Raw genomic sequence first — 15,231 nt, 5'->3', positions numbered from 1 at the left:
TATCGAATAGGGTCGGACCCTTCTGCCCCCTCCAGCAGATTCAGGATACGGATATTGCTTCGGCGGGAGCGCCCTTCCTGGTCATCATCATTATTTTTTTCCAGGATCTTCACCCTAGATTTCAGGTCTTTCAGGAGTTCTTGTTGTAACTGCACTTGCGGTTCTATGAGTTGGAGCGTTTTTTTCTCCCTCGTTTACTTCATCCCCCAGCATCCTGTGGTCATCCTGGGGCAGGTTACGGTCTGTGGCCAGTTCTCCAAATCTGTTTTCCATGGTCAATCTTGAATACTCAATTGCCGCTAAGACTTTGTACAATTTGTCGGACATGGACGCTGTGCTGGAGGGCTACCCTGCAGACTGGGTGGTCTTGGGGTCTGGGGAGGTAGGTCTTATGCTGACCAATGCCTGTGATGGTCCTGTTAAAGCATTGACGCCTAATGTCGTTCTTTTACTTTGTTGTCATTTGGGGATGGTCTCTAAATGGAGCTCAGGTGACATGCAGCTGGGTGGCAGTGAATTCATGTGACCCCCTTCTGAGGTTTGTTATTGCTCTGCCCCGTCTGTTGAGGTTTACCTGTTGTAGGCGTTGTTTGTGGCGCAGAATACCTACGTTTAGTATTTGCCGCCCCACAGGTAATAGGGACAGATTTCATGCCACTGGCGGTATGGGGTCTATAGCTGTAGGGAGTTTGCAGAAGAAGGGGAGGGGGAAAGTCACACACTGCTGTGCCTCCCTTTCTGTATGGCTGGGTGAGGTCCCACAGTCCCTTGGGTTACTACAGCCCCCCTGTGTTGCTCTGCTGTAGCCCCTTGCCGCTTTGTCGCTTCTAATTGTACCAGTGCAGGCACCTGGTGCCACCCAAGACGTTGCTATCTGGTAGATCTGATCAGTTGAGAAGGTCCCACTCTCGTCAATCCATTGCGCGCATCGTGGCCTTGTACCGTACAGATGGGGCCTAGGTGTCCGCTGAGAGGGGAGGGGGACGTCAGCCTGGCAGAGGCACTCTTTCTGCCTCACTAAGGACCTATACGTACTCCTCCTTGGGGATCTGAGGCAGTAAAATGGTGGCACAAAGGGCTGGAAGATGAGCGGTTGGGGGTCCCACCACTTTGAAATCAATAGCAGGTTGTGGTGGTGCTCCTGATCATTGTGGGAGCCGGCGAGGTTGACCCAGTGCACCCAGGAGGACCCTCTCCCACCTGGAACCATGGCCTGGGAGATGCATGGCCGCTGCTTCCTCCACGATGGCTAAGCTGGGCTGGGACTATACCAGGCAGCTCAGCGGGTCAGAGCAGCCTGCCGCAACCAAAATATTCCCAACATGTCCTGACCTCCCGCTGCACGCCTCGAGTCCCGGCGCCATGTGGGGGAGGCCTCTGTACTTCGGTGTGGTGGGGCATGAGGAGCATCTCATCAGATGAGCCCCCGCCCTAGCTCACCTGCTGCGCGTCTCAAGGCCTGGCACCATGCAGACAGGGCCTTGGGGCCTACAGAGAGGGGAGGAGGTTGACAAGCTCGGCAGAGGCGCTCTTCTTATTTCCGTGAGGCATCAAGTTCACTCCCTCACGAAGAGCAGAGGCAGCACCGTGTCAGTGCTCAGGGCTGAAAAATGAGCATTCGGGGGTCCCACCCCTGTTTGGGTAAACCACGGGTATCAGCGATGCGCTGGTGCAATGGGAGAGCCGGTGAGGGCACACCACCCCGGAACGGGACACCCAGAAGATGAGTGACTGCCGGCTTCCCCATGATGTTAAGGCTGGGCTAGGCCTAGGCTAGGTATTCTAGTGGGTCAAAGAAGCCCTCCTCTCCCAGGAGGCCCCCAGCATCTCCCGACCTTCCACTGCCCCCCTTGAGTCCCAGCTCTGTGCGGGGGAGGCCACAGTGCTTAAGTGTGGCGGGCGTAAGGTGAATTGTCAGCAGTTCAAGCCTCACTCTGCAGTGGGTGTGGGAAAGGGACCCCCGGAGCAGGCCCACCACACAGCATCAGTCCCATGCGAGGGCTGCGAGTAGTTACATCCTCCTCCCGGGGTCCCGCCATCAGCAGGCTGTGCTCTCACCTGCCATGTTGATAGGAGATTCAGGGGCCCTGCAGTGGAACAAGACATGAATCCCTCTGACCAGCCTCCTGAGCTCTCTGTTTCTGTGGATGGCTGTAAGTGCCGGGTGGGGGCCGCCATGTTCGGCTCGTTGCTGGGCAGCCGCCTAAGTCTCCCGTGGCGTGGGGACCACATCTCATCCTTCAATCTAGACCTCAAACTGATCGCAGGAGGATGGCACCAGCTCCAGTGCTGGTTTCAGCAGGTTTTAGGGTGATTACGGCATTGATTTCCACATTGCGCGGGCCACTGAACGGAGCACTAAGTAAGTATGTCTGCCATTTTGGCTGGCTTGGCCACGTCCATCATATCCAAATCAGTCTTGACCCTGTTCCTTTGGGAACAGTCCAGGCGAAACTGCCAAGCACGGTATTCCCTGGACCTGAAAAAATCATCCTGGTACTGGTTTTGGGAGGACACCTCTTATCAACCAGGCTACCTTACCTTGAATCTAGTGGCAAAGTGAGAAAGGGACCCATGTCTGGGCATACCCTGCCAACTGAGGATGAACAAAGCAAACACAAGGAGATGATGGATGGAGCGCTGAAACTTTTCAGATGCTCACTCCCAGTCACAGATCTGGGTTGTATCCATCATAGTTCTTTAGCTCACTACGCCACCCCAGTTCAGAACCCAGATATATGCAGATCATTCTTGATCCTATTCCTTATGAAAACAGTACATCCTGAACTGCCAAGCCAGGTCTTCCCTGGACGATAAACAAGCATCCTGGAACCGGTTTCGGGGTAACACCACTCATCAGCCAGGCTAGCTGGAATCCAGTGGCAAAGTTAGCAAAGGACCCACGTCTGGGCATACCCTGCCATTTTAGGGCAAGCAAAGCAAACACAAGGAGATCATGGACAGAGTACTGAAACTTTATAGACGCTCACTCTCAGTCACAGAACTGGGTTGAGTCCATCATTGTTCTTTAGCTCACTTTGCCACCCCAGTTAAGACTCAGACATATGCAAATCAGTCTTGACCCTGTTCCTCATGGGAACAATCCATCCCAAACTGCCAAGCCAGGTCTTCCCTGCACCAGAATGCATCCTGGGACCAGTTACAGGGTAGTACCCCTCATCAGGCTGGCTATCTTTATTCCAGTGGCAAAGTGAGCAAGGGACCCGCGGCTGGGCATACCCTGCCAACTTAGGGCAAACAAAGCAAACACAAGGAGATTCCCCTTCATCGAGGGTTGGTGAGTGAAAAGCATTACATCTGTCCCTACTCTAGCACTAAGGTGGCATCTCTAAATAAGCATTTCTCCCATGAGGAGTAAACGGTGTCAACCTGTGGAGACTTCCTAAGTAGTCTCTCCATGAGCAATGGGTCAAACAGCATAAAGCTACAGAGAGCGAGCTCATTCTACGATACTCCCTCTCTGAAGACAAAAAAGAAGTGCTGCACTATCCCTGATTCCAAGACAAATTATCCACAGATAACATCCCATGGTGTCATGCGATTCATCTGCCCTGGGTACAGTCCTTAACAAAAGTTTCCACAATGTTGACGGTGAGCTTCCCTCGTTACAATTTGTCCTTGGTTCCCTGGCCCTATACTGTGTGAAGAACAACCACATTCCTTTATCAAATCAAGCAACACAATTCTAACTTCTTCTCTTCTGTCCTAGCTAGTGAAACAAATACATTAATTGATCTAATGAGAGCGCTTCTTTCACCTATAAATCAAAATGTGAGAAAGAACAAATTCCATGGCACACATAAAATTCACACTGTTAATTCTAAAGTGAGAGTTTTCCAGTGAGTTACATTTCAGGCCTATGAATTGGAGTTAACATAAGAAACACAACATGAGCTTCATGAATTCAAACATGATGGCAATTTCACTACTCCATTTACCTATGTATGGAATGGCTCTATTAACATGTGTGCTTGTGTTTGTACGCGCAGATGTTTCTGTATGTGTGCTTAAGTCTGTGTGTGCGATGGTGTGTGCATGTATTGAGTGTTTTTGTATCTCTACATCCTATCTTCCTCCTACCCCTTTACCCTATCCCCTTACCCTTCATTGCTCCATTCACCTTGTCCCCTATGTTCTTCAAATGCTTTTCTTGATACTTATGTAACTTTTAACTGATGTAAATTGCAATAATATTGTTCCTCATGTAAAGCACTCTGATTCCTTCGGGTCAAGCCAGCTCAATATAAAAACTCATTAATTATATTTGTTCCCATTTAGTACTTTTTCTCTCTATGTCTACATCCCTAGCTCCTATCCCCTCTCCCTGAATCCCTCACCTTGTCTGCTAGTCTACCTAACCCCCTGTCCATTGTGCCCTTTGACTAAGCACTCCTTCTCCCCTTGTTGGGGAAAGATCTAATATTTATACTCTGGAGTCTCAGCTTACCCAATTAGAGAGTCCACTGTGCCAAGGGAGCCACTCACATCTGAGGTATGGTATGGCACCCCTTGCCAAAGCACTCCCTCTCCCCTTTTTGGGGAAGGATCCAGTATGTAGGCCTTGGAGTCCACTGCGTAAAGGGAGCCTCACGCAACAGGGTTAGGAAGTAATATTGCTTCCCCTGGGTTCACAACTTACTGGACTTTGGACGTTGCTTTGACTTGTCTACCGATTTGTGTCCCCGTCACCCCTCCCCTCCTCTTTCCATGCAGTGTCCTTCACCCTCCCCTCCTCTTTCCCGCCTGCATTACCTGCCTACTTCCCCAGCTCCTCCCCCCTCCCCTGAATCTTTCCCCTTGCCTGCTTTTCCCCTTACATATTTGTGCTTATTGTTTATCTCAACCTTACAAGTAACTATAGGGCATATTATCAAGCACAGGCGATACATTATCGCCGCTTTTATCGGCAGGAAACTGCCGATAAAGCAGTGATAAAGGCCTTGATAATATGCTCTATGAATTCCAATCGAAGCACATGTTAGATGTGAACACATTTAACATGGTTTTCGATTGGAATTCATAGAGCATATTATCAAGGCCATTATCGCCGCTCTACCGGCAGTCTCCTGCCGATAAAAGCGGCGATAATGTATTGCCTGTCCTTGATAATATGCCCCTATGTTGCCATGCTCTAATAACTCTGAAACCTTTGTAACAATGTAACCTGTAACTTGGATCTGATGCTCATGTAAAGCGCTCTGATACCTCCCGGTCTAGCCAGCGCTATATAAAACTTTTAAAATAAAAGTATAAATGTCAGTTCTGCAGCACGAGTTTTTCACATTAATGTTTTCTGCTACTTACATCCATTTTCTACTTTGATTCTCCATGTTAATTTTCAACGACCTAAAATACATCACTTTCCATGGCAATACATTTCACAATTCTAACACTTCACCTTAATACAACAAATGATTATATGTGGGTGTGCGGTACATGTGATTATGATGCACCCCTATGAATGAACTAAGATCTCCACTCTATCACTACCTAGAGATGAGTTAACCCTCATGCCAGGCGGTGTAAATGCAATCACTCCTCAATTTGTGATGACGGCGTCTTAAATGAAATAGCTATTTGGCTGCAGCCACACAGGGCCTGTCATCATTTTAGCAGAGATGTAGCACTCAGTAGACAAAAGTGAAAACTAGATCCACGAATGCAGCAAAGTTTTTCAGAACTAGAGGGCGTTTCATCTACTGAGTGTGTTTCCGAAACATTGGTTAATATATGAGTAGCATTACAATTTGATAGCTATATAGACATAATTGGTAGCAGCCAAATTCACAGTAACAGTGAAACATATTCAGCACAAGGCATTCTTAGGGAGAAGTAGCATCTCAGAATGCTTATTTTGTCCTGACGAAGCCCACTTGTCTTTAATAATAATGTTTTGGCTTTGTAGAATTTGATAGGTGTTAATTTCGAGTTGCGATGTGTAGAGGCATGTGTAATCCTTAATTTGAAGAAAATGCATTATTTTGTTAACTTGTTACTTACCAGGGCACTATGTAGTGTTAGGTACTAAGCAAGGCTCTGCTTCCATGCAAAAATAATGTCAGATTCCATCTCAAGATTTTACATGCTTCTTAATGACTAAGCTTAGGTAAGTCCCAATGAAAGTCTGCAGGGGTCTGGGGTAGGAGAGAGACAGTTTATAAGATGTTGTCTATAGGAAGAACTAAGGCCAATATTATCAAGGATGTTATCGCTGCTTTAGCAGCAGGAGACTGCAGGTAAAGTGGCGATAAGGGGCTTGATAATATGCCCTTGTGAATTCCCATAGAAGCCCAGGTTCTGGTGTCAACCTGGACTTCTATGGGAATTCACAAGGGCATATTATCAAGCTCCATATCGCTGCTTTAGCGGCAGTTTCCTGCCGCTAAATCGGCGATAATGTTATCACTGTTCTTGATAATATGGCCCCATATGACAGAAAGAGCCGGAAGATTTGGGCGGCAAATCATGTTAAGTTAAATCTGAAACTGGTTCAGAGCTGAAAGAGACAATAGAGAAGAAATATTAAAGTTATCGGGCGTAAAGGAGGGCTTGACCCTCTTTTAAGCTTGAACACCTGCACGCAACATTCAAGCCTTGAGTGAGTGAAAAAATGTACGTCCAAGCTGGTTTAAGAGCAGTAATTACTCCAATGTTCTTTATGGGCAGGTGTGCTGACAAACAGTGTAAGTAGCCTGTAGGTTAGGCTGACCTGCAGGCTACTAAATGTAAAGTACTGCCTGCCTGTGGAGAACCTGGGCCTCTGAAGCTTGTGGTTACTAGTTCACATGCTTCACTAGCAGGATATTTGTTACACAAGCACTGCCTTTTACTGGACCATAAACTGTGTTCTTTTGTTCATTTGTTCAAGATTACACGAAGATATTGGGCTGGCTCAAGTAAAGTGAGCATGGCAGGTGCTCATTTAAGGGCCGGTCTATGCCAGTGTTTTCGCCTATTTGCAATCATATACAGTGGATAATATTTGTTTTTCAATAGAACCTGGTTAGAAAGGAACAGCATGTGCTAGATAATGCAAAGGAACTACCATACACAACCGAATATTTTTAAAAGACAGAGACATAACAGAAAGGTATAGCACAACAAGGACATAACAAGAGAGTGCAATTAAAACAGCCCCACCATAATGACACAACAGAAAGACAACAAAATTCCAAATAGAAGAGTGCAACACAAAATATTGCAATATTACAGCATAGTAACACAACAATGTAACGTAACCCAAAAAGAAAACAGCCTTTTATAAACGATCACAAATTCCATCTCTAAAGGAAGAGTAGTGGGTTGTATGCAGTAAAATTCAGATTCTGTAAACCTTTGCATGCAGCTTTTAGAAGTCATTTGTCTACACACATAAATTAGCCAAACCATTTTAGAATGTCAGTGGTGGCAGGAAGTACTGCTTCAACTATAGATCTGATCAAAATTCTGTCTGATTCACTAATCACAGTAGGTCTCTGAAATGCACAGTTTGGGACGTCGTAATTTCTGTGTTGAATCACATCAACATAAAGGGTAAAAGTAAATATTGCAGTTCGAAATCTACCAGTGCACGGGTGGAGGGGAAGAAATAGTTTTTTTATATGCTGTATGTCGAATGACAATGATAACTGAGAAATGCTTGAGGAACATCCTAGTGGTTCCCTATTCTGATCTGACAAACGCCCTTGTTCTCTGCTCTACACGAATCCTTAAATGTACCCTGACATGGTATAGGATGACTACACATAAACAATATAGATCCAGCATTTGCAATGCTGTCAGTCTCGCCTGTGGGACCTTATATGAATTTAGCTATGCAGAACATTAGTCTGGGTGCCGAACATCTAATGTTCTTTAACATGGAGGGAAAGTAAGCTCCAAACTGCGGAACATGCCAGTAATGGGAACACATGGAGAGAAATACTGCCTATCAGTGGGAAATTGCATTGTCCAAAGCTCTATTTTTAATATAAAATCAGCCTTTTTGGTGGTCATGTCACTGAAAATATATGATTTGAAAAAAATATTATTGTCTATGGGTGCTCGTTGAATACAAGTTTCTATGGCCTGGAATCTCTGAAATGTTAATGTGATTCTAGTATTTTACAGACCTCTGCTGGTCGTTTTCTATCAAGAAAGTTAAATAGAGGCAGTTACCAGAAAAATAATTTCCTAAGTCCCTAAGTAGGAAGCAATTCTAGTGTTTTACTGACTTCCACTGGTCGGTTTCCATCAAAACAGTCATTTGAGGCAGTTGCACAAGCAGAAAGCAATTCTGGAATTTTACTGACCTCTACTGGTCGCTTTCCATCAAAAAGAGTTAAATAGAGGCAGTTGAACAGAATAAAGGCCCTAAGCAAAGGTGGAAGCAGACAAATCCTAGTGCTGATCTCCACATCCTAGAAAGTACATACAACAGATCTTACAGACAGCGCAAGAGCTCTCCAGGCTTGACCTAAAAACAGAGATAGACCTTGCTTTGGTTCTCCAGGTAGCCCTTTTATGCCAATTTGTATAAAACGGATGCAGCTTATTGAAACCAAGGGCTAAATTAAGAAGGCTTTATTAACCATATGTGTCTGCACAAATGAATCAGTGCCTGGTTACACTCATTACATCATTTCCTAAATGATTTCAGGGACACTCCCTACTCAAAATGGCATCACTGTATTAGCCATTTCATAAAGCATCACTAACTTGGTCGTGGATAAAAAGTATAAATAAACTCAGTTGGTCTCAGTGATCTGAATGCCAGGTATACAGGAGAATATTATTCATGACTGTAAGAAATCAGGTTACTAGTTGCAAAGTATGTGAGTCCGTCACACTTCCGTAATAATTTTATTACTATGAAGCACAGAATTTGGAAAGATAAAACGAATGGCCCTGCCACACAGGGAGCTTCTACCTACATGAGGGACATTATTTATTTTCTTTGTCCGTGTCCATTGTACATTGCTAGATGTGTCACTAAGTCAAAGGTTATGGAAATTATGGAGCCAACAAAGGCTGCATCAGTGCAAGTTTGGCAGTGAAAGAGTGCTGCTGATTTACAACAGGGCTCCTGCTCTGCTAAATTCTAAATGAGGGTCAAACATTGCCAGTAGCCATTATGTTAGGCCTTAATTAGTTCATACTTGCTGGTGAATTGTGATACATCTATTTATATCTGGGACCCGATCACAGAAAGAGCCCAGGGGCACAGTGGTATTACAGAAGGGAATGCAGATGCCTGTGCATTGCCTTCTGTAATGCAGATAGTGCTAGTGCATATGTAGCACTAGTGCTATCATTTATAGGGCATTCACTTATTTGCATGAGGGCGTGGCTCATGCACATGAGGGAAACATTTGGCATATGCGCTTGTGCCGTATTATGGACGTGGGTGCAGAGGCAAACGTGCCTTTAGGAGGGGCATTGAAAGTGCACCACAAAACAATAGCCCTCTCGAGAGGACAAAGGGGGTCTCATGGCCCACCCCAAGACATACCCTTGCAGGCTGGTACAGTCATTCACTGCACCTTCCTGCAAGGGTTTCCCTCTCCCCTCTTGAAAATGCAGGTGGGTTGACTCCTGCACTGTAAAACATGGAACAGCTTTGAAACAGCTGCTCCATATTTCACCTGAATGTGCTGCCCCAGGGCAGCACTAGTTTGCGGCTGCCCTGGGAGCAGCGCGTTAGTGTAATCTGGAGCAATTTCCCTGTTTGCACAGAGCACACCTATTTAAAGGTGCGCTACGACAAAACCAGGAAAATTGTGCCGCATATGTAATACAGCCCCCGGTGTTCTATTAAACATGTTTATTTTTTTACTGTTGGCTTGATTCAGGGAGCACTTTGATTTGTGTCAGCTGATTAGGATGCAATTGTACAGTTGTTTTAATTTAGGTGTACAATATTACACTAACTAAAAATCAGATGATTCAATTAATAACAATTTCTATTTTACATTATTGTAGATAATATCAAGGTTCAGATCTTCTTTGTTCTATCCTTGTTGACATGTGAATGGAATTCAGCACAATGGGCCTTTCCATTCTGCTGGATCACCTGCCTCTACTACCAACCGTTTAAATGTTTACTATATGCATATGCTCCAAATGTACCATCGGTATGTAGCTGTATTCAGCACATTATAAATCTTTTTAATGAAGAGAAGCTCAATGTGCATGTGACAGTTGATGACTTGTGTTCATTATATTCCGTACAAGTTTTTTGGTACTGCAAATAGTTTCATGTAGGGCAAAGATTCCAAGTACAACATACTAAGTATTGAAAGTAGTCTTGAATTATTAGACAGAATAGTCTCAGCATGACAATTTCTACTTAATATAGAGGAATGTGTGCACCATGTACTAACCTCTGTGCATGTGCTTCTTTTGCTTGAGAGGGCTGGCTGTAAAGTTTTCCCCACAATATGAAGGTTGCAGGTAGTATGTTCTAAAGCAACTTCAGAGCATGTTTATTGTAAGTGAATAGTTGCTGTTTTGACAAGTTTTGCATAGAGTGCCCACTGTCAGTCAGCCAGTCAACAAAGCTTTATTTGATTACTGTCTTAGACAATCGTAAAAGCACATAGAACCACAAGACAATACACAATAGAGATAAAAATATCAAATATAAAATTAATACATTTCATTCTGCTGCCTAAATCCTCTAAGAAAAAGAAGAAATCTTTACCATCCCATTTACCATGGTAGGCTAGACATTCATGATGCAATATGTTTCCTACGTTTGAGTACACTTTTTAGAAACATTGCTACCCTCCAAACTATATGTTCGTTTTCCAGAAACTGTAATACAATAAACCCAGGATGACAATGTCTGACACCCAAAGATTTTAAAATTGGTATGTTCCACGTTTTCCCAAGTCCACCATAAAATCTACAGAATAAAACAACATGTAGGGTAGATTGTTCTGAATGGTCATCACAGGGACAAGTGCATAACTGAACAATGTTAATCTGCTTAGAGTCGTTCAGCTGTTCATCAAAAATGATACATAGGTTTTTTGCCTTTTATACAGGGGTTAGTAGTGGGTCAAAATCATCAGGCCACGAAGAATTGTTCCAAGCTGTTATATTCTTCCAAAACAACATCACCTCTGTTTTCTCAGTATTACATTTTAGAAAATTATCCCGCATCTAGACAATGGTCTGAGTTAAGAATTGTACTGAGGAGGGGACCAGGACCCCATCCCTGAGCACTGAGAAGGACCAAAGGTAAAGGCAAGAGCGTCCCATGACCCCATTGCTGTGTCTGATGTGAGGAGAGGCAGGAGGGAGAGCTGTCGTGTTCCTTCCGCGGGGCCAGCCCTCTCTGCTCCCTGTGCCTGTGTCTGGGTGAAGCGGGAAGGCCAGCCACCATCAGGATGCCTCCCGGCATTTAGGGCCCGATTCACAGAATGAACTTAAGACTCAATCCTAAACTTACTACCATTTTGGTATTCTCAGAATGCACTTCTTACTTTTGGCATTCACAGAATGAACTTACTACTTTTGGTATTCACAGAAGTTAGGATTTTGTCTTAAGTGTGTCTTAAGACAAACTTAAGACAGACTTAAGACAGACTTAAGACAGACTTAAGACAAACTTAAGACAGACTTAAGACTGACTTAAGACAGACTTAAGACAAAATCCTAACTTAAGTCTATCTTAAGTCTGTCTTAAGTCTGTCTTAAGTTTGTCTTAAGTCTGTCTTAAGTCTGTCTTAAGTCTGTCTTAAGTTTGTCTTAAGACACACTTAACCCCTTAAGTGCTGCTGACGGCCAATGGTCGTCAGCAGCGCTACCTCCCCAGTGCTGCGCACGACCATTGAACGTCCATTCAGCACTAGTTCTAATGGACAGCGCAGCACTGGGGAGAAATGTTTACACGCAGCTAAGGTGTTAAGTTATATATAAAATAAATTACACATAAAACACACAAACATGATATTATTACAGAGTTAAAAGAGAATCTATACAAGCACATATGTCAATATCAGAAATCAGAATCTCTTGGTGGGACCAACCACGGAGTTCCAATGGGAGAACAGAACAGGTTAAAATTTACAATGTCATACTCTATGCAAGGCAAAGCGAAAAAACGAGCCTAAATGCACTTCTATTTCCTCATCGTTATTATGTCCTAGCGGGGCCATAGTCCTGTATTGTATTATAATTTTTGACTCCAATCTACGCAGATATTGCAGTCTATTGCCCCCTCTTTCATTGTGTTTTACTGTATCAACGACACAAAAACTTAACAAATCTGAGTTCTGGTCATGGCAATTTTGGAAATGTCTTGCTATTGGATAGGATTTATCGACATTCTTAATCGCTGACATCATCAGCAGTGCATTGCGGGCGCGCAAGTTATAGGTAGCTCAACTAACTATAACAGGTGAATTTCTCTGGTTTTATATAATTCAAATGTTCAACTAACTATACCGTCCCTGAAAACTATGTTTTTTTCAGTGAATTTCTAAGGTTTTTTAAATGCTAATTCCTAACTATAACATACCGGAAACCTACGTTTTTTTCAGTGAAGTTCAAAGGTTTTTTAAATGAAAATTCTTAATTATAATGCTTATTAAGCATATCTGTTTTTTTCTATCTTTTTTAATTATAATCCCATTCTTAACCTAATAAAAACTGCAAATATTACCACTCTTCATTTGATTCCTTCCTCCAACAAAATCGCCACAAACCAAAACCACAACTAACCTTAATAATATACAAACAAGGTGTTCCTGTAGAAACCCCCCCCCCAAAAAACCACTTCCCCATGTTTTCAACAATAAGCCAAAACTGCAATGCTACTTAAAAAACAGGCGATAGTTCCACTTACCACTAACAAATTAACAACAGCATTTATCTAGTGTAAGGACGTTGATTATGTACTACGGGAATTACATCTAACTCACACCCATATTTAAAGACAAATATGTGATAGAGCTACTAGAGCTACTAATTAAGCACCTCCGACACCCAACAAAAATCACAACACCCTGCGCCACCACCACTACAACCATCCCTCCTGACCCCTCCCCCTCTACTCCCTCAGAGGCAGCACAAAACAGGACAACGAACCTTCCCAAAATAATATACCCCCTCAACAGCACACTAGCTGAGGTTCAGAGATGTGGCAACCAACTATGTATAGGGGGGGGAACTCACACATCAACAATAATTTACACAATGCCAAGACTACTGGTGATATGCTATACACAACTCACTATACAAACCAAAAACTTTTCTGTGTGTAGATATAGTATTGATACGTGTAGTGTACTGCACTGTGGACGCAACCATAATATCTCAGACACTGGGGAATATTTTGGTCATGTAGCTGTGTTGTCCCCCCCATTGCAAGCCGGGCCGAAGAGGCTGAAATGCCAGAAACCGGTCCCCGGTAGCTTGTCTCCTTTCTGGTAAAGAATTGGCTTGGTAGTTTAGTCTGCCCTGTTTCCATGATGCACTGGGCCAGGGACAGACTGATTTGCATATAGCCAGGTTCTGAGCTGGGATGGGGCAGTGAGATAAATAACGGTGATGGATCAAGCCCTGATCTTTGGACTGGGTAAGAGTGGTCTGCTCAATTCAGACACTCTGTTCATCACCACCCCCTTTTGTAAATCGTCCCCCCCATTGAAGCAGAAGCGGAGTGGGCTGGTCCAACATACGCAACTCCAGCATAAGAGTATAAATACATAGGCTATGCCTTGGGCATGGTTCACTTGTGTGAAGATAAAAGACTCTGCCACAGAGAAGGTCATCACCCTGCCACGTGGCTGCCGCCATGACCACGTGCCTCCTCGATACAGGCCCATTGCGAACTCAGCGCCACAGCACCATTTTGATCTTATGTTTTATTGACAAACAGCATGAGCCGAATATGTAGATCAAACTTTGATCCTTTCAACCGCTCCACATCCCACTATATTTGAAAACGTCTTGCTTTTAATATTAATAACATCATTGCTAAAAATACACTAGTAATTGTTGTAATTCTTCACCAATCCAAACAAATGGATAGACTAAATGACTATCAGAATTGAGGCGCGCAATAATCTCATTACAAACATCGCATATACAGGGCTCTGAAGAGATTTATGGATTTATTAATTTATTTCCTTATCCTCAGAATTTGTATACATACACTGTTGAGCAATCCACCTGACTTCATCAGGCCTTCTATACATTCTATTATTGGTTTACATGTTTACATGTTAAGTAGAACATCTGCCCTTAGACAAAAACACAAAAAACCCTACTCTTCCCCCTGGCAGCTAAGCAGCGTTAACAGACGCATCATGTTCGCAGAATGAACAATGTAACTTGATGTCAGTATGAATGAAACCGCAACAGCCATGTTAACAATTGTTGATATTACTGTACACTTCTCTTTTTCTTTTAGGTACAGACAAAATGTATCTTCGTACATACCATAAAGGTGGTGAGTAGACCATTTTTATACAATTAGGAGCCATAACAGGCTCCTAAAAGATTGGTCCTGACGAAAACCTCTAGAGATACAAGGAGGCTGAAACATGTTGACCGTTTTCAACAATGCGCAAGGCTAGTAACTAGGCCTGAAGATTCACGTTTCTCTTTTTAGCTTCCTATACCAGCGATCTGTAGAATAAAACACCAGAGACATGGTATAAGGAATTTTATTTCATACTCACCTGAGCACCAGCATGCCCTTTTTATTTCTGGCCACTACTGTCACACCAGTTGGTCTTCCTCCCTGTGGAGGTCAGCATAACATACTAAGGAAAAGACCCAATGATACTGCTGTTGCGACACTGAATGGCGGAGAACCAAGATATACCGCCAAACGCCTGTGTTTGCATATGAGGGTTTATTACAACCATGGCCCGTCCCACGTTATCATAGACCCTGGAAACACAAGACAAGTGGTTTATTCTCCCGCATTGATTTTTTGCTCTAGCCTAAGGAAGCAGAATGGACTATAATTTCTTTTTCCCACTTCATTGATTTTTGTGAGTGGATAGTGTGCAGCAACTTGAGTGCGTAAGAATGTACAATTACCTCCGGGCAGTGGGAGTGGATAGGTTGCAACACAGCAGGAAATTCAAACTTGTGAATACATACTACAACCTAGGTTCTAACCTCTTCCCATTGATCCACATGATCCTGTAGACAACAGTAACCGCACCCAGACTCCCGTATACCGACCACGACAAAGAAGGTGAAGAATAG

The sequence above is a fragment of the Lissotriton vulgaris genome, chromosome 3_1, assembly GCF_964263255.1.
Source record: "Lissotriton vulgaris chromosome 3_1, aLisVul1.2, whole genome shotgun sequence".
Taxonomy (NCBI): Eukaryota; Metazoa; Chordata; class Amphibia; order Caudata; family Salamandridae; genus Lissotriton; species Lissotriton vulgaris.
Note: the sequence above shows the minus strand (reverse complement) of the source record.